The sequence below is a fragment of the Ictalurus furcatus genome, unplaced genomic scaffold (assembly GCF_023375685.1).
Source record: "Ictalurus furcatus strain D&B unplaced genomic scaffold, Billie_1.0 scf5, whole genome shotgun sequence".
Classification (NCBI taxonomy): Eukaryota; Metazoa; Chordata; class Actinopteri; order Siluriformes; family Ictaluridae; genus Ictalurus; species Ictalurus furcatus.
In genome coordinates, this window is record NW_026521054.1 from 251,114 (window position 1) to 275,870 (window position 24,757).

Consider the following 24,757-nt stretch of genomic DNA (forward strand, 5'->3'; position numbering starts at 1 on the left):
GATGCTGGATTGCTACGTCCTAAGCGATATATCCATCGGGGTTTGAGGCGCAGTCTTGCTGTCTCATCCTCTCCTGACATCCCTATCTGTTGACATAAGGCCAACAAACTGCTCCATACTGGTGTTGATCACAGTAATTTAATATCGGTTCCCCGCGTGGAGATGAAACCACTGTCGTCTCCGCTTCAGAGCCAGGCTTATGCCGCATTATTCAATGTGCGGTCCGTGAATAACAAGGCGCTGCCTTTATCAGATTTTCTTACAGATAAAAAGCTGGACCTGTTGTTTTTAACCGTAACCTGGCATAAAGAAAATTATATACTCCTGTTTATCCGGATCACTCCAGCGGGCTTTGGAGTATTAGATCTCCTGAGGCTATCTGGCAGAGGCGGAGGCATTATTGTGGTTTACAACCTGAACTTCAACACAAGCTCTGTGTGTGTTCCCCAGTTTTCATCATTTGAATGCTTGGTCTTGAGTATTTCTGCTCCTATATCTTCCATCATTGCTACAGTCTATAAACCACCTAAGGCTAAGGCACATGCAGCTTTTATGTCAGAGTTTGCTGACTTCCTGTCAATGTTGAGTATGAAGTTTTTTTTGATCAAGGTTTCTTTATTAACATTTTTCAAATTAAACATACAACACCAACCAAACAGACAGAACAACCCCCACCCGTGCCAGACACAGAACATACATATTACATATTATAAAGCCAGACCACCAGAGAAGAGAGCAAAAGAAACAAAATTATAGACAGTGATCACATAACAATAATGTCAGCATCCACGTCTCTGACAAAGAACAGAAAAGGTTGCCAGATTCTGTAAAATTTCCCAGTCTCCCCCTTGACAGTGTACCTAATCTTTTCCAACTTAAGATGAGACATGACTTCCCTGACCCAGTGACCATACACTGGTGGAACAGGATCCTTCCATCTGAACAATATTAATCTCCTGGCTAGGACAGTGCAGAAGGACATCATGCTGGTCTCGCACCATTTAAAAGGGTTAGGGTTAGGATTTGGTAAGAATACAATGACCCCCCCCATCACAGTTCATTGCGTGGTTGAATAGGGGACCAAGGAAGGTGCACGGGCCGGTGCTTGTTAAGCATAGATATTGTTCATGCGGCAGACCCCGGCTTGGCGTCTGCCGATTTAACAAATCTAATCGAGTCTAACCTGATTAGGTTTTATAGTTGGTGGGTCACGAGCGAGTTCTCAATGGGCTGTGGAGATGGTATTCAGTTGGAGGTGGTAATTAGTTGTCTGGGGCTAAGATGTTCGTCCCGTTTGAGGCTTCGCTGCTGACATTTGGCTGTAGCTCCACCTGAAGTTGGGCTTTTCTTCTTTTATTCACAAAAGAGTGAGGCTTTTCCTGATGATATTTGGCTGTAGTTCTACCCGAACTTGTGCTTTCTTCTTTATCTGTAGTTGAGTGTAGAAGTGGTTGGGGCCCAAGCTGTTTCTTCTGATTCAGGCTTTGATGATGGTGTTGGCCCTGACTTTATGATTTATTTATTTTATGTGGGTCCGGCTACAGTTTGGGATAGGCTATGGTTAGGTTTTAGCGGCTGAGGTTAAGGTAAGTTTTAGGGGTCAGTGGTTACGGTTAGAGCAATGGTTAGGTTTTTATGGATTAGGATCAGGTTATAATTTATTTATTTTATGTGTGTACAGCTACAGTTTGGGATAGTTTATGTTTAGGTTTAGAGGTTGGGGTTAGGTCAAGTTTTAGGGGTCAGCGGTTACGGTTAGAACAATGGTTAGGTTTTATAGGGATTAAGTTGGGATCAGGTTATAATTTACATATTTTGTGTGTGTGTAGCTACAGTTTGGGGTAGGTTATGTTTAGGTTTAGAGGCTGGGGTTAGGTTAAATTTTAGGGGTCATAGGTTACGGTTAGAGCAATGGTTATGGGTTAGGGTTAGGTTTTTGAATTTACAATGCCCCCCCCCAACAGTCTGCCAGGGTTAGGGTTAGGTTTTTTGAATTGCTTGTTTCTTAAATAAAGCCCCTGATTCAGGTTAATTGCGCACTGGCACATCTAAATCTTCCTTCTCTTTTTTCATCTGTTATACTTTCAGGGTTTTATTCTGTCTTTATGTATGAAGAATGGACTGTGTATCTATCATTTTCTGGTTTAAAAATGGACTATTTGGTTTTTACTGGATTATGTGTCTATGCTTTTCTGATAAAAAAAAATTGGATTATTTAGGGTTAGGGTAAGGCTTAGGCTAAGGAATGAAGTTTAAGGATGGGGAGATGGATAGGCTTAGGGTTGGGGTCAGGCATGGGGTTCAAAGGTTATGGTTAGGGTTGGGGTTAGGGTCAGCGATCAGGTTCAAAGGTTAGGTTTAGGGTTAGGGTTCAAAGGTTAGGTTTAGGGTTAGGGTTGGGGTCAGGCATAGGGTTCAAGGGTTAGTGTCAGCGGTAGGGTTCAAAGGTTATGGTTAGGGTTGGGGTTAGGGTCCGCGGTAGGGTTCAAAGGTTAGTGTTAGGGTCGGTGGTAGAGTTCAAAGGTTAGGGTTAGGGCCCGGGTCAGGGATAGGGTTCAAGGGTTGGGATGGGAAATTGGGGATGAGGGATTGAGTTGTGTGTGGAATGGTTCTCTAAATGCTTTCTTTTCCTCTTTTCTACAGGTTCAATACTGGATGGCTGACTAAGGATCTAGGATAAGTGCTTAAAAAAGTAAGTGCCAATTCCACTCAGTGTCGTTGAGTACAACGTGTAAGTGCTTCGGTCCCTTCTGCAAAAAGAAAGGTAAGTGCTTAAAATATGCATTTCACTCCATTCAGTCAGTCATTCAATACACGCAATAATAATAATCCAAAGGGTTTTCCTCAATCCCCTTTCCCACCTTCCGCCATTCAAACCTATGTCATTTTTATTTATGGATAATGTTATTTTATGATTCCCCTCAAAACTTGAATTCCCTATTTATATTTCTTAAACCATTTCCGGGTTTACATATACGCTCAATGTAATGTCATTTTATGGTTTAAAACCGGTGTCTTACCATAAACTTCTCCCCCTCTCATTAAGTCCCACGGGAGTCCATGTTCTTAATCTGTGTATCCATTTAAACTCGTTTCTCTTCCTCTGTTTATCTGTCCATGCAGTGTTAGATTCCAACCCTGAGATTGTCAATTGGTGTATCCCGTGTTCTTTAAAATGATGAATCAATTTTGTATTTTTGGTGTTATTCTTGATGTTGTGTAAATGTTGTTTTAACCTTGCCGCTAGTGTGTTTTTAGTTTCCCCAATATAGCGTTTCCGACAATATGCACATGTTATACAGTACACTATATTGCTTGTGTTCAAGATTAGATTTTGTGTTATGGGTGTACCTAAAATATATTTTATTTTTCTATGGTACGCTTGCCACGGAGACCGCTGCCGGAGAGTTTTAGAGCTGAATCTGGAACAGACCAAGATATCCTTAAGGTTTTTGTTTTTTCTGTACGCCGAAATGACTTTGAATTTTTGTAAAACCGGTAGTTTGTGTTGAGTGCATTCAAAATTGTTTTTAACTTTTTTATTTAAGGCTAGTGTTTGTTGATTGTAGGTAGTTATTAACAGGATGACCTGTTGGGGGTTCGGCAGCAGGGTGTCTGGAGGTGGAGTCTTTATTTCCCTCAGTGTTGTGGCTTTGATTTGTCTTAAAAATCTGCGACTGTAGCCTCAATGTCTAAGGGCTTTAAACAGTATTCGAGTAGTGTCATGGAAGTCGTTCTCATCCGTACAGATGCGGTGGAAACATATTAACTGGGACTTAACTATCCCTTTGAACGTATGCTTTGGATGAAAACTCGATTTGTGTAAAAGACTATGCGTGTCTGTTTTTTTGAAGTACACTTTAGTCTTGAGTGCCCTGGACTGCTCAACAGGTTCACCCAAGAAAACCAGTGTCTAGAAACTGAATGAATTGTCTGTTAGCGTTGTGTTTTATTGTGATGTTCGGATGATGTGTGTTTGCAAGTATGATGAATCGATCGAATTCCTCCATTCCGTGCTGCCAAACCCCAAAGATGTCATCCAGGTATCTGTAGTAAACTAGGGGCTTAAATTTGCATCCATCTAGAAGGGATGTTTCCCATTCTGCCATGGATATGTTTGCGTATGCTGGTGCAAATTTTTTGCCCATTGCTGTACCTTGGACCTCCAAGTAAAACTGTGAGTCAAATTCAAAGTCATTCCGCATTAGGCCTATTTCTAAGAGTTGTAAAATGTATTTATCCGGTCTGTTTAGATCCGGGTGATTTCTGAAAACTTTTTGAACAGCTTTCAGTCCTAAGTCTGTTGATATATTTGTGTATAGGCTGTTTATGTCAATTGTAAAGAGAAATGAATCGTTGAGATGCTGATGTTTTGTATTTTGGCAATAAAGTCCTGTGTGTCCTTTATGTAGCTTTGAGGTGTTTGTGACAACGGATTTAAAAAACTATCAATGTATTGGGCCATGCGATGGACTGCGGAAGTGAGTCCTGACACTATCGGGCGGCCCCTGGGGATCTCGCCTGGGATGGTCCATGTTTCTGGTGCAGCATGTAATTTCGGTAATAGATAGAACAGTCTAGGCCTGGGAACATCTGGACCCATTAAATAATGTTTCTGTTTTAGATTGATGTATTTTTCCTGATGCAAACTATTCAGGACGTTTTGTATAATTAATTTAGTCTCGGCTTGTAGCGAGTGATTCAAAGGGATGTAATGGTCGGTGTTATTCAGTTGTCTTTTAGCCTCGAAAATGTATTGAGCTTTGTCCAAAATGACAATCCCCGACCCCTTATCTGCCGGTTTTAAGATGATGTCTGTGTTTGTTTTAAGTGAACGGATTGCCCTTTTCTGTGTGGGTGATAAATTGTCAGATGTTTTAAAAGATCTGTTTGAGCCTATGGCTATGTGATTGTGTTTAATTAGTCGTCTGATGTGTGTGTTACATGCTGCAATTGGCGGTTCCCATTTGGACGTTTCTATGAATGGGGTGGTATTGGTTTGTGTCTGGAAGTCAAAATAGTTTAAGATCTTTAACTTTCTAGTGTGCAAATGGACATCCCTCTTAAGATCCCCAAGATCCGACCCACCTGGCGTCGTGATGAAGGTAAGCCCCTTCTCCAGCAGCAGCCTCTCTCCCTGTGATAAATGAAAAGTTTTGGACAGACTGAAAATACTGGAGTGCGAGTGGTCATTGCACGTCTCCGTCCTCAATAGTTTAATTGATCGCACCAACCATCAAACATACGTTGTGCCGTCTCTGCGGTCCAGTGGATGTGATCTTTCTCGACCCTGAAAAACAATCTGTTTAGTTCCCACAATGGACTACCGTGTGACAATGTATTTATTCATCACCTCCAGATTCTGCTGCTCCTGTGGAGGTAGGGATTCTGAAAATTGAATAACGGGTGTGTGAATTGTGGCATTTGGGAATACAAAATTTGATTGGGCAGTTCTTCAAAGGCACTGCAGTTGTTTCATGGCCGTTTTGTACGGATGTTGTCCCCTGTTATTTAAACCCCCGGACAGAATTACCTTATGTACAAGTGGATGTGGTTTTTGTTTCTGCAGAATTTTGGCCATGTGTAGGAAGTTGGCCCCCGGAAAGCTTTCGACTTGTGTGTTTGGACTTTTGATTTTAGGGATCCGACTGAGATTGGAGTCCCCCGTGAAAACTACAGGTTTGCGAATGATGGACCAATCTACCGCTTTTCTATCCGTGTTGATATGTCTGTTTGGTTTATTGTCTAGATCAATGATATCTAAGAGCCCATCGTCTGTGGAGTCCGAGGATACTCTACCTGATTTTGCCTCTGTGATATGTTCAGGAGGGGCGGGTTAGGGGGGTTAGGGGTTAGGTTTTTTGAATTGCTTATTTCTTAAATAAAACCCCAGATTCGGGTTTATTGCGCACTGGCACATCTAAATCTTCCTTCTCTTTTTTCATCCATCATACTTTCAGGGTTTTATCCTGTCTTTATGTGTGAAGAATGGTCTGTGTATCTATCCTTTTCTGGTTTAAAAATGGACTATTTCGTTTTTAATGGACTATGCATCTATCCTTTTCTGATAAAAAATTGGACTATTTAGGGTTAGGGTAAGGCTTAGGCTAAGGAATGAAGTTAAAGGATGGGGAGATGGTTAGGCTTAGGGTTGGGCTCAGGCATAGGGTTCAAGGTTATGGTTAGGGTTGGAGTTAGGGTCAGCGAAGGGGTTCAAAGGTTGGGGTTAGGGATGGGGTCAGGCATAACTAAAAAAAAACAACTAAAAACCAAAGTTGGGCCTAGTTAGTACTTGGTTGGGAGACTGAATGGGAATACTAGGTGCTGTAAGCTTTTTATTTGGAGCCAGAAAAAGAGTGATTAAAAAGGATGCACTTAAACATGAAAACAGGTATGAGTGTCTAAAGGACTTGGAGGGGATTGACTGAAAAGATGAGTTTGTTGTACGTTTTCCTCCGTCTTATGATTTTAAGAATTGTTACATTTAATGCAAGAGGACTTTTAAATGTAAAAAAAATTGAAAAAGTGAAAGAAATGTGTAAAAGGGAAGATGTGATTGTATTACAAGAAACTAACTGGAGAGATGGGTATATAAGTGAAATAAGGAAAAGATGGAATGGGGAAATATTTTATAACAATGGCGATGATAAGTTTGGCAGAGGAGTAGCAATACTAATAAAAGAAAATAGAGACATAAAATGTAAAATAGTGTATAAGGACACATTTGGGAAATGTATGGCGGTAGAGATAGAATATGAAGAGAGGAAAGTGGTGGTGGTCAACGTACATGCACCAACAGGGGAGCAGGAAAAGAGAGTATTTTAAGTTTTTAAGGGATCAATCAAGTTATTATAATGTGGGATTTAATACAGTGTTTAGTAAATTGGATATGGCTGAAGGAATGGTTTTTAAAACTGACACTGGGAGAAAAGAGCTAAAATCACTGATGGATGAAAATAACATGATTGACATATGGAGAGAAAGGAATGAAAAGAAAAAAGAATACTCAAGGAGGCAGATAGTCAGGAATTTTATGTGCAAAACAAGAATTGACTTTGTTTTATGTACAAGGAACATAGAAGGTTTTATAGAAGGGATGAGGTATGAAGAAACAAGCCTAAGTGAAGCATAAGCCACTTTTTATGCAAATAGACTGGAGTACAGTGAAAAGAGGGCCAGGGGTATGGGTCTTAAACACAGGTTTTAAAGAATGAAGAATATGTTGAAAAGATAAAAGATATCATTGGAAACAAAAAAGAAAATGGAATGTATGTGGAAGATAAAAGAATATGGTGGGAAAATGTGAAGTATGCAGTGAAAAAATTTACCATAAAATATTGCAGACAAATACAGAAAAGCAAAAAGAATAAAGAAAGAAAAATAAGGGAACGATGGGAAAAAGAATTAAATGAGAAAGAAAAAGATATACAAAAATTAAAAGTAATAGAGGAAGAACTGAAAGAAATGGAAGAAAATAAATATCAAGGTGCAAGGTTGCGAAGCAAAGCAAAGTATATGGTGGAAGGAGAAAAGTGCACAAAATTTTTTTTCGATCTGGAAAGGAAAAAAGGGAAAGCTGAAACAATAAAAGGAGAAAATGGAGAAGTAGTAGAAAAAAATGAGGAAATTCTGAAAGAAATAAAAGCATATTATGAAAAGCTATTTAATTCAGAGGGAGTAAAAGAAGAAGAAAAAGCACTACTATTGAAGCAAATAAAAACAAAAGTAGGAGAGGAAGATAAAAAAAAGAATGTGATCAAGACATAAGAGAGGAAGAGATTGAAAAAGCTATAACCGAATTAAATAGAAAGAAAAGTCCAGGGATAGATGGTTTGGGGAGTGAGTTTTATATCGTTTTTAAGGATTTTTTAACTAGCACCCTGAAAGAAGTATATGATGAGGTTTTTAAGAAAGGAGAGATGAGCCAAAGAATGGGAACGGGATTGATCAAGTTGATATATAAAAGAAAAGGAGAAAGGGTAGACCTAAATAACTACAGACCGATTACAATGCTCAACACTGATTTAAAGATTTTAGCAAAAATTTTAGCCAACAGATTAAAAGAAGTAATGAAAGCATAATTAAAACAAATCAAGTGTACGGGGTAAAAGGAAAAGACATAGCAGACACAACATTAAGCATACAAGATATGATCAGATACATGAAAACCAAAAACAAAGAAGCCTATGTAATTAGTTTAGATTTTGAAAAAGCTTTTGACAGGGTAGAACTTGATTATTTATTTGGAATTTTAAAGAGTTTTGGTTTCGGAAAGAATTTTATTAAATGGATTAAAATTTTATATAGAGGGGCAATAACGAGAATAAAATGTAATGGGTTTTTAACATAGTGTTTTAAAATAAAAAGATCCATAAGACAAGGATGTCCACTATCAGCTCTTTTATATTCACTCGTATCAGAACCACTAGGACTAGCCATAAAGCAAGAAGAAAAAATAAAAGGAATAGGTGTTGAAGGAAGTAAAGAAAAGGACAAAATATTTCAATATGTGGATGATACCACAGTGATAGTAAAAGAAATGGAGAGTGTTAAAAAGGTCATGGAAATTGTACAGATGTTTTGTAAAAGCTCAGGAGGTAAGGTAAATGAAGAAAAAACAGTGTATATGAGATTTGGAGGGGTTACAGATTTAACAAATCATTTTACTTTCAAAGAAACAAAAGAAATAAAGATCTTAGGTGTTTTAAATGGGAAGGATGAAAAGAAAGCAACGGAAACCATGTGGGAAGACATTAGGAGGTATTGAAAGAAGACTGAATCTTTGGAAACTGAGGACTCTTAATTTAAAAGGGAAGGTTTTAATCTTAAATGTGTTGATGGTGTCTAAGTTACGGTATACCTTATGTGTGTCACCTATGTCGTTGTGGGCAGAACAAAAGCTGAAGGAATGTTTTTTAGATTTTTTATGGGACAGAAAGCCACCAAGAATCGCGTACAATACTTTAATAGGTGCGCTGGAAAGGGGGGGTTTGGGTTTAATGGATGCTGAGCAAAGGAAAAACAGTTTGAGAGTGAAAATAATAAAAAAGTATATGGATGATGAAAATAAAGCAGCATGGGAAAAAACAATGGAATATTTTATAAACAAATGTGGGAATTTTAATTTGGGAGATAATATTTTATGGATGAAAACAAAGAACTGGATGATGGAAGAGTTACCAGATTTTTATAAGGAAATGATGAGCACCTGGGGGAAATTCTTAACCAATGTACATTTTAAACCCCGAGGCAGAGAGAACATTTTAAATCAGCCTTTATTCTTAAACAACAGCATTTTAAATCAAGCAAAAGAGATTTTTTTTAAAGAAATGGAGGGAGGTGGGAATCACAAGGGTTAGGGATGTTTATATGAATTTAAAGAAGGGTTTTTACCTGTACAGTGTATAGTAGGTGCAATGGAGGAGGCGAAAGAGGATTTTAACAGACAAGAAATAATAAATAAGTACGATGTCATCAAAAAAGCAATACCCAAAGAGTGGATAAAGAGAATTGAAAGCATGGAAGAGGGGGGAACAGGAAGAGAGGTCTATGTGAAGGTGGGAGAAAAACTGGTTGCTTTTAAAGAATGTACAGTGAAAATGTTTTATAGCCTTTTTAGAGATGGAGTTTTTAAAAAACCTATTGTAAATGAGTACTGGCAACAGAAATTCAATGACCTTAAAGAAGAAAGCATATGGAATAACATGAAAGGGACGATCGTAGAAAGGAAATTAGAGAACCTAGAGTATTTTATCAGACATAAAGTAATATTTACAGACTTCCTACTGAACAAAATAGGAATGGAGCAAAATGCAATATGTAAAGTATGTAACGATGATGAAGAAGGGTTTTTACATTTGCTTTTACACTGCAAAGTGTTGAAAGATTTTAATGTGAAATGTAAGAAAATAATTGAACAACTGAGAGGGGAAAAAATGAGACACAGAATGGAATAAAGTCGTCATGTTAGGAGTGGATAAAAAGTGTAAAAACAATAAACTGATCAATCTGCTTGTGATGTTAAAAAGTGCAATATGGGAGAGAAGAGTTGTGGCAAAAAGAGAAAAAAATTGTAATGGATGTAGAGCGTGTTTTTAAAAGAAAAGTGGAAAAATATATAGAATGTTTGTTTTTCTATTTTAAACAAGAAGATAAAATGGATGAATTTTATAATGTTTTTACGCCAGACGTATGTAAGGTGTTTAATGATTTACAATGGAAAGTGCCAGGACAACAAGGGTAATTTTATCATATTAGGAATATAAGAGTTATTTATTTTTTAAGGACTGACTGTGTTTTAAACTGATATTACAATGGATGTAAATAATAAATGTTTATGAATTTAGGATTTATTGTTAAAAAATAATGTACATTCTGATGTATTTTAATGTGAAAAAGTATTTATGCTGTAATATGTTTTTAATGGAATTTTTGAATACTTTTAATAAAAAATTTTTTAAAAAGCCTGATCTTGTTGGGCCTGGTTAGTACTTGGTTGGGAGACTGAATGGGAATACTAGGTGCTGTAAGCTTTTCATTTGGATAAGTGTTTTAAGCACTTTACCTTCTCCTGACATTGAAGAATATTCATTACTACACCAATGCAGCCTTCAATTCTAAGTTTTCTCCCATACATGAGAGATTAACTCTAGTGCTACCTAGAACAACCTCCTGGAACTGGTCAACTTTATTAAAATCTGGTGGAATTGGGCCATTTTCATGTTGTTTTTTCAAGACAATTTTCATATCCAAATGTTCAGCAGTTACCATGAATCCATTTCTGAGAGTCGCCGTATAACCTGTAATAGGAGATGGTGTGGAGTTCTTATCATTTTCTTTATTTGTCCCAGGAAGTTTTCGAACAGAAACCCAGACAAGAAGTCAAGGCTTCCATGTTTTTTGACATCCTCAGAAAGATGGGTTAGCCCATGTACATTGTAGCTAACAAATTCAGGACCATACAACTCACTAAAATGCTTTACAAATGACACTAGCAAACTGTGAGCAAAGTCATTAAGAACTATACAAAGAGTGGATTGGAGAGTATAAAGATAGCAACAGATAACATAAAATTGCTGTACATTGGTTCTGACAGCACATCAAGAAGAACCACTGGACTTGTGTCTAACAGAAACTATCGCAATTCTGTTGCTTTCCACCTCAGTCTTTCCGAGAATTGCCTGGGTTTCCTAGCAAAGTCCTCAGGAATATAACGTCTGAAGCTAACAAGTGTGTCTGAGATTATAACACTTTGGCGAGCAGACAAATGGCAACATAAAGGCCCTGAAGCAAGCAATAAGTCCAGCAGTTTTCACATAACACCAAGACATACAAGGTGCATGTAATCATGTGGAAAGCATGATACCATGCCAATTCCTGCAGCTTAAAAGAGATGTTTCAGTATGATGGTCTTCATCAGACATGTTGATAAAAGACTCATCAGTCCTACGTGGGCTGTTGATCTCAGGAAAGGTCATTCTATGGTTGATGTACACACCAGATTGGATGCACTCGTCACAACCTGAATAACCAGTATGTGATTTAATTCCCTTTATAAAAGCTCTAGCTGGAGCATCACACAGGATAGATGCGACTTTTAGGAAAAATTGCTTCCCATTTATGGCAAATCCCTTGCTTAACCCTTGCAGTTCACTGACTAGATCTTTCAAATAGTCAGTTCGTGATGTTGGCTTTGATTTACCACAGAACAGAGCAATGACAACTGGTTTCTTAGTATAACCCTGCAGTAACCCTATAATGGGCCAAAACTACAAAGACAAACTTTTAAACAGTGGTAAGCCATCCATGTTCAGTTGAAGTTTGAATTCATACTTCTCTAGAATATAAGACCAGATTCTTTCCATGGTTTTGGACAAAGCTTTAAGAATACCAAAATAATGATATGTGCCACCAGCAACATTTTGGATATTAGATGAAGTTATCTCGTCATCTCGCACTGCAGCACCAAGATCATTTTTTCTTAAATGACTTCCAAATGAGGTGAGCATTACATTGACCTTTTTTACTGCTCTTTTTCTAACATTCCGTCTATCCATAATTTTGTAATGACCTGTCTGTTGCTGGTTCCAGTGTTGACTGTCGCACATTTAAAATCTGTATACCATGTTTATATGTTTCTGTAAAGCTGCTTTGAGACAACGTCTATTGTAAAAAGCGCTATACAAATAAACTGGAACTGAATTGAAGTTACAGTGTGGTTTTGTACAACCAAGAATATGAGTCTGTCTCCTTTTCCCTTTCCTTATCGACAGTAGGAAATACAACATACACATACAAATATAATATTTGTACACATGCAAGACCATATAAGGCTGCTTCAGTAAAAAAAAAAAAAAAAAGGGGGGTCAATTAAAATGAAATATGCAATTACCCATTATATTCTTGGTTTTAACTAGAGATGCACCGATGTATCGGCCGATACCGAACGGCTATTTTTCATCTATCGATAATTTAAAAACATCTGATAATCTGACAGCACAAAACTCTAGAAATTACTCAGAAAGTATTGGAGTTTATGGCGCTTGATGATCAACCATGCTCTGTAGTGAAGGACATGGGATTTCAGCGACTGGTAAAACTCCTTGAGTCTCGCTACACTTTACCGAGTCGGCGTTATTTCACATTCGTCTGCTTACCGGAGTTATACAACCGTATGGCAGATCATATTCACGAGCTTCTTCATAACCACTCCGCGATGAACTTCACCACAGATGTTTGGTCTTCAGATGTAAGCCTGACGAGTACGCTTAGTCTCACTGCTCAGTGGCTCCATTGTGATTTTAAACTTAAAGTCTTGCTTCATGCACAAGAACTTCCCGGTTCTCACACTTCATAAGAAGCACCTGCATCGCGTTGTAAATCGCGCTACTCGCAGGTGAACTCTCGCGATACTCCTGGGCAGAACGGGAACTCACGTTCCTGCTTCTTAAAGGGCCAGCGGAACATTTTATCCCTAGATGAGAAGGACATCTGTGCACACTGCATGGACAATACACTTAATTAAGGGCTTTAATAACCAGTTTCACAATTGGAAGGTTGTCTTCTTTTTCACCTGGTTATTTATATATAAAAATATAAAGTATTTAGCATGTTTGTATTTAGGTACTTCTGTTTCTAAATAAATAAGCATTATGTCATCAAATCACAAGTCTGTTTTGATTTAATGGTCAGAAGCTGTACTAAATGACGAATAACCTAAAATCACAAACATGATACTTGTAAATAAAATCATTTCATATATGCAATTTATTAGATCCTTAAAGTAAAAAGACAGCTAAATAGTGAAAAACATAATAATTGTTGGAATTATACAAATGAATGACAATAACTTGCTAATAGTCCATCACCTGAATCTTTCTAATTGGCATGTGCTCCAGTCAGTGTTGTTCATGGGGAATTTATTCTACAACTTCTACAGTTGTAGTGAACTTCTACAGTGAAAAAAACCCCAACACTTAAAAAAAACAGTTAATGAAGCTGAGGCCCGAAGGCGGGTCGCTGTCATAGAAAGTCTGCTGTTACTGCTACAAGCACCAGAAGTCACTGACTGCAAAACTGTGTTTACAAGAAGAGTCACTGCAGTCATCAAAGTCGATGGGATAGAGATCTGCTGGGATAGCGGTGTGGATGAAAGGGCTCTTGCTTCATTTTGTGCTTATTTTGTCTTCAATTCAACATATCCATCTCATTTGAAGAACACTCTGATTTTTCTTCAGCAATATGTTTTGAAACTTACTGTGGATGGTGACAAGCCTCTACCTACTCCAGTTACCAGGGTAATCAACCTCTTACAGTAATATCTGCCAAAAATGCCTCGCCTATTCTGTTATCCTAAATGCTCTCGGAGAACGATTGTCAAATTAATCCAGCACATTGGTCTCATTCATGCGCAAGAGGCAAATTTTTCAATAACTTGTGGTCTTAATGACTGTCAGAGGACCTTTCTAAGTATGAGTCCTTTAGATGTCATATTTACCAAAAGCATAAACACACTGTGTTACAACGGACTATGGCTGATGATCCTCAGCATCTGCTTGAGGAAGTTGAGGAAGAATGTTATAATGACGATGGTGCTTTTGAAGTTTGCAATCCCCTCGGGTCTGAACGTAACAAGCAAAAACTGTGTGCAATCTACTATACAATTGGAAATATGGGTACAAAGTATTGCTCTCAGTTAAAACATTCATTTAGCTTTACTTCCTTTTGTTATCATTATTATTCATACTGTGTGAAATGTGAGGATGAGTGGACTGTCCTCTCACCAGGTGAGGAGGTTGATTACCAGGCACTAGATATATACAATGTTGTTGACAAATTACTTATTAGCACTAGGTATTCTTGCTGAAGATAAAACAGCCCCACTTTATATTGATTTTACTCCTCAACCTTTAATCTATCTTTCTTCTTCTCCTTATTATTATTATTATTATTATTATTATAGTAGTAGCCTAGTAGTATTCATCTTAGCATAGGATTAGGAAGTGATTTCTAAAAACTGTCAATCACACCTTCATGCTAACTCTGTACATGATGTCAATGGTTCACTGCTCCTCTCTCTCTCTCTCACCGTAGATACTTACAGGGACCCTCGACTTTAAGTCTTTTTATTGCAAAAGCGGCTGCTGAAATAATTTTGTGCAGATGGAAAAAAAACGTATTAGGCTAAGCAAATGTTCCGAGTTTTTTTTCCTAGCAGTTTTTGTTATGTATATGTATTTCATCAGCGCTGCTACGAGTTTCTTTTTTTTCCCCCGGTAACAATAATATAGCCTTATTCTGTTTACTCAGAAAGACTATAACTTTATTTTCAGTTCCTCTCCTTAACTTCAGTCACTTCCTCACTGAAACCTATAATCAGAATAACTCCAAAGCTCAGGTCTAAGCCTAGGTCTCCACTCTAAATCATGTGTCTAGAACACAGGCTCTGAACTCTTATCTAACACATTTGGTGTTTTATCTGCTCTAAAGCACCCACCTCAGCTCGTGCAGGCCGCTTAATTAGCTGATGACTTGAATCAGGTGAGTTTGGTGCAGGTTCTAATTGAACATCCTCAGGAGTGTAAGGAAGCCTCTCTCTAATATCTTTCTTACCGGTTCAACTCCAACTTCAGCACCACCCCAAGAAAGCACTGCATGTTAGTAGTGTTCAGGGTCAGTATCTAAACTGATAGTCTATTCACACACACTAGCACTAATACACTTCACATCCAGTATTTCCTTCTCTAATGTAGTGGGTTCACTGGTAACAGGTTTGTCTGATTAGTATTCTGGAGAAGGTTAACAATGTCGGTGTGTTGGTTCGGAGTTGTAGTTTGTGTTTGCCATGTTTGTAGTCTGAGGTGCATTCTGGGAAACGGAGTCGCTGGTTTGCTGTGACATGACAATGACACTTGAGAGTTTACTGTTCAAGACTCAGAATTACTATACATTACTATAATTAGCATCAAGCTGCACATGACATTTTATGAAAGTAGTACTATGTTTTTTCTCATTTACCAGTACCTCATACAGTCAAAAGGTTATTGAATTTTAATTATTTTTCTTAAAAATAAAATTAAAAAATGTAAAAACTGAGGTGTGTCGTGGAAATTAGACAACACTTGCAGACTCGTCCTCTGAGGTGAAAAAGGTTTATTACAGAAAGATGGTTAATACAGCATAGAAGAAGTATCCCAGAAGACAAAAAAATTTACATGATCATCCTGTTTACAACGTTTACAGCCAGGCTCTTAATGCATGCTGTTACCTTCTTGAGCATCAGTGAATGTTTGCACCTTTTGGAATCGTCATGTACGAGTCCTTCGGTTGTCCTCAGTGTGAAAAGATGGAACGGAACATCATATAACCTCTACTGGAAAGGGCTAAAATATGCAGGAAAAGCAAAGTATGTGAAGGACCTGGAGGATTTTTCTGAAGAACAGTGGGCAGTTTAACTGCTCAGGACAAACAAGGGACTCATGAACAACTATCATAACACATAAAAAGAGTCGTGGATCATTCAGGTAACGACACACAGTATGAAGAATCAAACGTGTGTAAACTTTTGAATGGGGTAATTTTGATTAATTCAGCTATTATCTTGTGGACTATATGTAAACATCTGTTATGTGAAATAGCTTATTCATGGTGGTACTAAATAAGAAACTTAGGATTTTTATGATCAATCTTATTTTGTTAAGAGTATTAAGATTTCGTAGATTCTGCAAGGGGTATGTAAACTTCCGACCGCAACTGTATAGCCACCCAGCTACCAACACACACACACACACAATTTCAACCACTTAAAAACAGCAAGGACTTTTATAAACAATCAAAAATAGACTATAATATGAACATTTTAACAAATTAACAAAGACACCACAGTTAAAACACTCTAAATACCTTCTTTTTGCAAAAGTTTTCAAAAGTCTTCTCTTGCGCCCGCACTCTCGATCTGATGCCAGCTGGAGCCACCTCTTCATGGTCCCCTCGACCTCCATCTCTGCAGCTTTAGCCGTGAAGAGGTTTCTATGAACATTGGAAGAAAGCAATACATATCGTAAGGTTATTATGAATCTTAAGCATTAATTACGTTTATACCATGGTCAGTGTGAATATTGGATTCTGATTGGCTGGAAGGTGTGCATTATAACCGTTTATTGCACAGGTAGTTCCAGTCAGTTTGATCACTGTGAGCATTTCTAAATCAACGCGCAGCCTACATGCACACACAAACACACACACACGCACAGACACTCGAGCACACAGAGACATTCGTGAACACACATTCATACACACAGACACTTCTTGCCCGCGCTGTCTGCAACTTTAACAAAAAAAATAGCTTTGCTGGTGAAAAGTTACATTATATTTCTCAGCAATGAGGTGTTACCATCACTGTTTGTGAAGTAATTCAACTCTCAGTTTTACTACACTACTGCTGCGCAACACTGACTATGTTTACATGGACAGCAGTAATCTAATTATTGACCTTACTCTGAGTAAGATAATAACGTGATTAAGGTGTTTACATGAGTCGCTTTTAGAATACTCCTGTCATGTTCCCATTTTACATGTTATAGAACATAATTAGATTAACAGCCCGCGTCATTACGTCACCGCGCCACGCCATCCGACGTCCCTCCAGAATTTCACGTATCAACATACAGTTCGTCTTCGTTATGGTATAGTATACAGTTTTGGGTGTTTTTATTTAATTTTTTTATGAACGCTTTAAGCGCAGTTATTTATTTGTCATGCTGTACGTGCAAATAGACAACTGCTTGAAGCCGTGAGCTGCATCCCAAACCGTGCACTTAGCGTCTCTATAGTAGCTGAGATAGATGTATTTTCCCCACTACAGGCCTATAGTAGGCGAGTATGCGGTTTGGGACGCAGCCGCGCTCTCTTGTTCGCCGTAAAAATGTTGAGCACTGCCGTGTGTGTACGTGTCCTGTCGCAAAATGCGGTGGAAACTCACACGACGTTAATAATGTGATTCAGGTGTTTACATGTCTGTAATACACGTTGATAATGCGACTAAAACAGGAGTACTCGACATGTCTTAATTCGATTAGTGCTTACTTCGAGTAACTTGACTTTAATCAGATTAAGGTAATTAAAAATTGCTGTTTACATGGTAGTTTCTTAATCAAAGTATCGTCTTAATCGGGTTAACAGTGGATTGTTGTTGTCCATGTAAACGCACTGACTGACTGCTGAGAGGCACATGATGCAGGTAATTCATATATGCTTAATCTCTCTGTCTCTGATAGATATCTGTCAATTCATTCAAATAAATGTAATCTCATCACACTACTTTATCTCTGTGTCTGATTTATATCGGGCAAAATTCCAGATCTAACGACCTAACTAATAGAAATTAACTGTCATTTTAAACTTCTAATCAAAGTTTGTGCTTCTAAAATCAATGACAGCTTTAATGTTATTAATTGTGGAAAGACCATGGTATAAGCGGGGTAATCCATGGCTAGGTGACGATTTGAACGAGTGGTTCTTTTCCTCCACATCATGCACTAAAATCGTTTAATGCACATCTAGCTATTACCCCTTACATATCATCTGAGAGAGACATGTATGTCTCTCTCAGATGTAAACAGATGTTTACATCTTCTCTCTTCTGTATGTAAACAGATATACTTACCAATCATGACCTCTCCAAGTTGGAGAGTGGCCAGTGAAGTCTTTCCATTGACTCCCCTCCAATTGAGGTTCTTTGCCAGGGAGTTAGCAATCACCCTCTTCAATATGCGCCAGGTGCAGTCAAGCACATCTGCCCTGTCAATAAGCGCCAACCAGTTTACCCGAAACCGATGATTTTTAAAACAATAATATAATATAAAATAATATAAAATATAAATAATTAATAAGCATTTATTGCCTTGTCAACTGTGTCAGTGCTTCTCACTACTCCTGCAGTTACCCTGCCCTGTGTGCTTTCCATGTTTTGCTCCTCTACCAAAGATTAGGTCATAACTGTTCCCTCATATCAAAGTGGTGTTGAATGTTGTGCTTTGAGTACGAGTGTGTCACCTTGAGAAAACAAACACTCTCAGTCGCTGTGTAATTGTGCAAGCAATTGTTAACAAAAAAGAAAAAAATTCTCACCAGTTTTTGCTTGCAATCTGGGCTCTGTTGCATCCTTTGCTCCAGACTATGCAGTTGAGGAAGATCTTGCAGGGCAGTAAATCTTCATCAGTATCCAAAGACTGCACCTGGAACACCTGTAGTTGAAGCAAGCTCAGTGGTTTGTTGGTCCAGCACCATCTCTAATTTAGTCAACACCTCCCTCAGCATGGCTATGGTAAAGAAGTTAACAATATTTACAAATGATACACACTACAAAACTGTACAACTCCATCCTCAGTCTTATTCCTAACCTACACAAATTCCAGTAAGATGGCTGAGTGGAAATCACGGTTAATTAATACCTACAAAAGAAAGTCAATCAGAAAGCAGGAGAATACTTGGTACTGCCGGTACTGAAAAAAAAACTTATCGTATCATTCTTTTTAAAATTTTAGTATCAACTTGGTACAGATACTTTTGACATCACAACTTACCAATTACAACATCCTTGAATTGCAGGGATGCCAAGGATATTTTCCCATTCATTTGTAACAGATAGCTGCACAGTGACAGGGGTGGCTGTGGATCAGGTGGTAGAGCGGGTTATCCACCAATCGTAGGGTTGGCGGTTTGATTCCCAGCCAGCATGACTCCACATGCCAAAGTGTCCTTGGGTAAGACACTGAACCCCAAGTTGCTCCCGATGGCAAGTTAGCGCCTTGCATGGCAGCTCTGCTACTGTTGGTGTGTGAATGGGTAAATGAGACACAGTGTAAAGCGCTTTGGATAAAAGCGCTATATAAGTGTGCCTTTTACCATTTAGTGACGCAGAAGCGGAGTCCGTTCCATTCCGTGGTGTTTTAATTAACGGAAGTAAAAAAAGAGATGAAGAGAAGGGTGGGGTCTTAGGAAGCAATGAAAAGAACAGGTGACTAGGTGAGAGAAAGCGGGACGCGGAAATGAGAGCCAGGTGGGAATGGCGGAACTGATGGTGTGCGTTTGCCAAGGACCATGCTAATGCTCTTACTGTGGATTATAACCTTGTGGATATTGATTCAGGAGGCTGGCGAACACTTCGGGAATATTCTGCCAAGGTGAATAAACGAGCGAGCGGAGTTTTGAGGGTTCGGAGGCACATCACGGTTTTGAGATCCTTTCTTTAATACTTTTGTGGAGAACCAGTATGTTTAAATCGTTGGATGTTACTGTCTGTAAAGAACTCCGAGTGTTAAGCGGAATCTGACTGCCGGTTTCCCATGCTTTCGGGTTCACGAACTCCCGTACGCCTAAATCACCGCCATTGAAGTGCAGCTTTTAAAGTGAACAACTTTTTTGTTTTGGTTAAGAATTATTTTGGGGTTAAATGTTTTTTTTCTGCCTTTTGTGTGTGAAAATTTTCTTTTATGAATAGAGCCTTGTTTCCTTATGGGTGCGTTTATTAATCCCACGTAGGGGAACTTTTTGGTTTTCATTATTTCAGTTTCTATGACTGAAACAATCTGTATTTTCTTATGTTTATTGCATAAATAATAATAAACTTATTTTGTAAGAATTGAGTAGCCTTATTCTGAGTGATGTCCAAATTATAAGTTATAAGTGACTGTTAATTTGAACTGTCTGGCGTCCAAACCCCATAAGGTACCACGCTACAGAGTGGCGCCCAAATGGGGACCGAACCGTAAGATTTAGAAAGTTTAGTTGGGGTACTGAACTTAACAGACTTGGACATTTGCGTTATTGATGGACTTGACCATTGTTAATTATTGTGAAATACAGTGTGTACATATATTTTCAGTGTTTCTGGTTGGTGTTTACATGAAATGTATGGTTATTGAGAACATTCAGGAGTCTGTGTAACTACTTGCTGCTCTGTATTGTTTCTCTTATTCCCTGGCCATGTCTACCCCTACCCCTCGAATCAAGCGCATCATTACTCTTGTCTTCTTAATGAAGGAAAGAGCCAGGCTCCCACATTCAGTGGAAAAGCAGAGACTGCTTGTGATTTTGCAAGCAGCTGTTATCTGCCTTGCTCCAAAAGCTCAATGGAAGGGAAACCGCTCCCAGCCTTTTTCGGGCGTAGACCTCTTGCTGATAGGTGAACTTGGTGACCAGTACTTTACGGAAAATTTTCCAGTCACGCACAGAGTCTTATTGAGCAACGAAAGAGCCAGGCTTCCACTTTCTGTGGAAAACCAGAGACTCCCTTTCATTTTGTAAGCAAATGTTACCTGCTTTGCTACAAAAGCAGAAAAGAAGGAAATCTGCTCTGTCCAAGGTCTCGCTTTCCGGCTGTTCCTAGAGGACCTGATCCTACGGTGATGACAACTGGTCAGTTATTAAAGCAAAGTTCAAAATTTCTAGCTTGTTTCTGCCCGGTCTCGAACCAGGGACCTTTTGCGTGTTAGGCAAACGTGATAACCACTACACTACAGAAACCACTGCAGGACCTCCCTTTAGCTGTTGCCTATGGTCTGCTGATGAGAAGAGCACATACTTAAACTTTTGTTCAGCAGCGTTGAATTACCAGCGTGGCATTGGTGGTATAGAGGTGAGCATAGCTGCCTTCCAAGCAGTTGGCCGGGGTTGATTCCCAGCCAATGCATGGATTGTAACTTGGAGCTTCTGGAGGTGCTTTATGGTAGTTGGCACAAAAGGAAGGAATCACCTACCTGAAAATAAATGGGTCAACCTAATGTGCCATAGGCTTCTCGGCAGGCCTCCCACAACTCTTTCTGCGTCCCACTTCTATTCTTAGTGCTTCTTTGCTGTTTGTAAACACGTCATTATCCATCAGGGCACGTTTGACCCGTGAACAGGGGCGAAAATGTAAGAAAATGCAGTCTCTCCGTGTCTGTCTTTTGTTAGCGACAAGCTAGCATGCAAACTGTGATGAGAGGTGTACATTTTCCGCAATCAGCCATCTATATAGTCAATGTTTTATATTTAATAAGCAAATATGTCTATATGCTGATTGGTCTTAAGCAGTGTTGTCCAATCTTCAGCTTTTCGTTCCAATCTAGCAGGAGCCATACCTGATTCCAATTGTTGGATCCGCTGATCTTGGCTTTCAATAGACTAAAGTGTGGCTTCTGCTTGGTTAGAATGACAACCTGCAACCACACTGGCCCATTCTGGATAAGACTGGACAACCCTGATCTAAAGCAAATAACCACTGAGGTAAGTGCCACTTTGTGAGTTCTGAATCCGTCATGCCGACTCGACGTCACTCGATGAACAGGGAAAGGAACTGGTAGATCAGAAGACTTCCCACTGTTGACGAATGGCAATTTCAAGTTGAGGGTGCGTTTGCTTTGCATTTTCCCGCTTGGCGGTGGGGGAATTACAAGTTGCAACCTCGAATCAAGCGCATCATTACTCTTGTCTTCTTGATGAAGGAAAGAGCCAGGCTTCCACGTTCAGTGGAAAGCAGAGACTGCCTGTGATTTTGCAAGCAGCTGTTATCTGCCTTGATACAAAGCTCAATGGAAGGGAAACCGCTCCCAGCCTTTTTCGGGCGTAGACCTCTTGCTGATAGGTGAACTTGGTGACCAGTACTTTATGGAAAATTTTCCAGTCACGCACAGAGTCTTATTGAGCAATGAAGAGCCAGGCTTCCCCTTTCTGTGGAAAACCAGAGACTCCCTTTCATTTTGTAAGCAAATGTTAACTGCTTTGCTACAAAAGCACAAAAGAAGGAAATCTGCTCTGTCCAAGGTCTCGCTTTCCGGCTGTTTCCTAGAGGACCTGATCCTACGGTGATGACAACCGGTCAGTTATTAAAGCAAAGTTCAAAAGTTCTAGCGTGTTTCTGCCGGGTCTCGAACCAGGGACCTTTCGCGTGTGAAGCAAACGTGATAACCACTACACTACAGAAACCACGACAAGAGTGCCCTTTAGCTGTTGCCTATGGTCTGCTGATGAGAAGAGCACATACTTAAACTTTTGCTCAGCAGAGTTGAATTGCCTAGCGTGGCATTGGTGGTATAGAGGTGAGCATAGCTGCCTTCCAAACAGTTGACCTGGGTTCGATTCCCGGCCAATGCACAGATTGTAACTTGGGAGTTTCTCGAGGTGCTTTATGGTAGTTGGCACAAAAGGAAGGAATCACCTACCTGAAAATAAATGGGTCAACATAATGTGCCGCAGGCTTCCCACTTGTTTTCTTAGTGCTTCTTTGCTGTTTGCAAACACAGAATATCCAATATGACATGAAGTGCATTCACACTTATTTACAGTTAATGAGCTGACTGACACTGCATTGATTCCACAAGGGAGGTATATGCTGGTGTGTATGCACTTAGGTTTCACTCTTAGGCAATTATTAAATGTTCATTCTGTCAGTCTTGTTCTGAATTTAGATTCGATCATGTTCATATCAGAACACGCATGCTTCACAAAGCGTCTGTAGGATCCAAATAAAGCAGATGCTTTGAGGGCAGCTTGCGTGAATGTTCTTGTAGTTTTCTGGGTCTACAAGTTCTCCAGAAATGTTGTGAATGTTGCTGAGATTTCAGCTGGATATGATTTTGGAGATTAATAACCTCCAACTCCATCTCTACAGCATTGACATGAACAGTTCAGCCATCTGCTTTGAAATGTGATCCATGTCTATCTCCATGAAAGACTGGCAACAAATGCCACACATATCTCAAGATTCTCAAAATCACTGAACCTTTCCTCAGATTCCTGCCCAAGCCTGGACAGGAAGGTCACAATAACTCAAGTACAATCCAAACTTTGGTGCATTTGCATGGCTTTCTTTCTATCTTTACCAATGAGTGGGAAGTGTTGCAATCTTTTGTTTTCAATTGCTGAAGGTAAAATGACAGTTGTGTGCCTTTAGATACCTTCACAGCACTGATCATATCACATATTGGTTTTGTCTTTACCTTGTAACTGAAGATTGAGCTGATTCAGTTTCTCTGTCACATCAGCCAAGAATGCAAGATCAAGCAGCCATCAGACAACAGTTAGTGTCCTCCCCCCCCGGTTCCATTAAAGCCTTAATTTCACTCACCAAGGAAATAAAACTGTGAAGTACCTTACTCCTACTCAACCATCTGACTTCTGTATGAAGGAGATCACCATACTCTGCAGAAATTTTGAATACAAATTCTTACATTCAGCCATAATCCAGTCCAGACATTCCGTCATCTGCTCCGTGCAGCACTGCTTCATACACGCTGTAGGAGAAAATAAAGACTTCAGATCATCATCACCATCATCACCACCATTATCACCATCACCATCATCATCATCATCGTCCTCATAATCGTCATCATCGTCGTCATTGTCATCATTGCCATCATTGTCACCCTCATTGCCGTCATCATCATAGTCGCCGTCATCATCGTCGTCACCATCATCGTAATCATAATAGTCATCGTTCTCATCATCGTAATCATAATCACCATCATCGTCGTCACCATCATCGTAATCATCATCATCATCGTCACCATCATCGCAGTCATATCATCGTCATTGTCATCATCATCACCATCGTTATCATCATCATCGTCGCCGTCATCATCATCTTCATCGTCATCATCATAATAATCACGTCATCAACATTGTCATCATCATGGTCATAGTCATCATCATCGTCACCATCATTGTCATCATGATCATCATCATCATCATCATCATCGTCGTCATCAACATTGTCACCATGATCATCACACTCCAATGCCCTCCAAAACCCTAAAAAAAATAATTAAAAAAAAAAACTCAGAAAACCTCTGAAACCCTCCGAAATGCTAAAAAACTCAAAACCCAAAAAACCCGCCAAAACAGTCCAAAAACCCCTCAAACCCTCCAAACCTGAAAAAACTCTCCAAAAAAAAAAAAAAAAACCCTCAAAACCCCAAAAGTTGCAGCTTTATTACAGATTTGTTGAAAATGTTTAATTTCTCAAGGGTTTACATTGGAGACCCCCTAATGGTCAAAAGAATAAAGACATGTAGAACTGCAGCACAGTAAACCTTTACTGTGTGTAAAGGCCAAGAAGAAATAAGCAGCTGATATACACATCAGATAAAGTAGTTCCTGAAGGAGCCGGGCCAGACTGGGACAGAAATTGGGACAGAAACTGGGTCTCACACCCACCCGGTCCTCCCCATACACAAATAATACATGTTTGATGTGAACATTAATAAAGCTATTGACCTGT

At 39.2% G+C, this 24,757-nt stretch overlaps 1 long non-coding RNA gene and 3 other non-coding genes across 6 annotated transcripts; 1 reads left to right on the forward strand and 3 right to left on the reverse strand.

Moving 5' to 3' along the window:
• Window positions 1-15,974: 15,974 nt before the first annotated feature.
• On the reverse strand, window positions 15,975-24,698 carry LOC128604932 (uncharacterized). 3 transcript variants are annotated; one of them, XR_008385382.1, is made up of 4 exons: window positions 23,709-24,698; window positions 18,628-18,818; window positions 18,164-18,552; window positions 15,975-16,527 (listed from the first exon to the last, which is right to left on the reverse strand). It is a non-coding gene; the product is annotated as an uncharacterized LOC128604932 (long non-coding RNA). The 3 variants fall into 3 exon arrangements; XR_008385381.1 differs by lacking the exon at window positions 23,709-24,698 and having other exon boundaries at window positions 18,628-19,246; XR_008385383.1 differs by lacking the exon at window positions 23,709-24,698 and having other exon boundaries at window positions 18,164-18,297; window positions 18,628-19,245.
• Window positions 20,952-21,024, reverse strand: trnav-aac (transfer RNA valine (anticodon AAC)). The gene has a single exon. It is a non-coding gene; the product is annotated as a tRNA-Val (tRNA).
• Window positions 22,392-22,464, reverse strand: trnav-cac (transfer RNA valine (anticodon CAC)). Its single transcript has one exon. It is a non-coding gene; the product is annotated as a tRNA-Val (tRNA).
• trnag-ucc (transfer RNA glycine (anticodon UCC)) lies at window positions 22,561-22,632 on the forward strand. The gene has a single exon. It is a non-coding gene; the product is annotated as a tRNA-Gly (tRNA).
• Window positions 24,699-24,757: the final 59 nt, after the last annotated feature.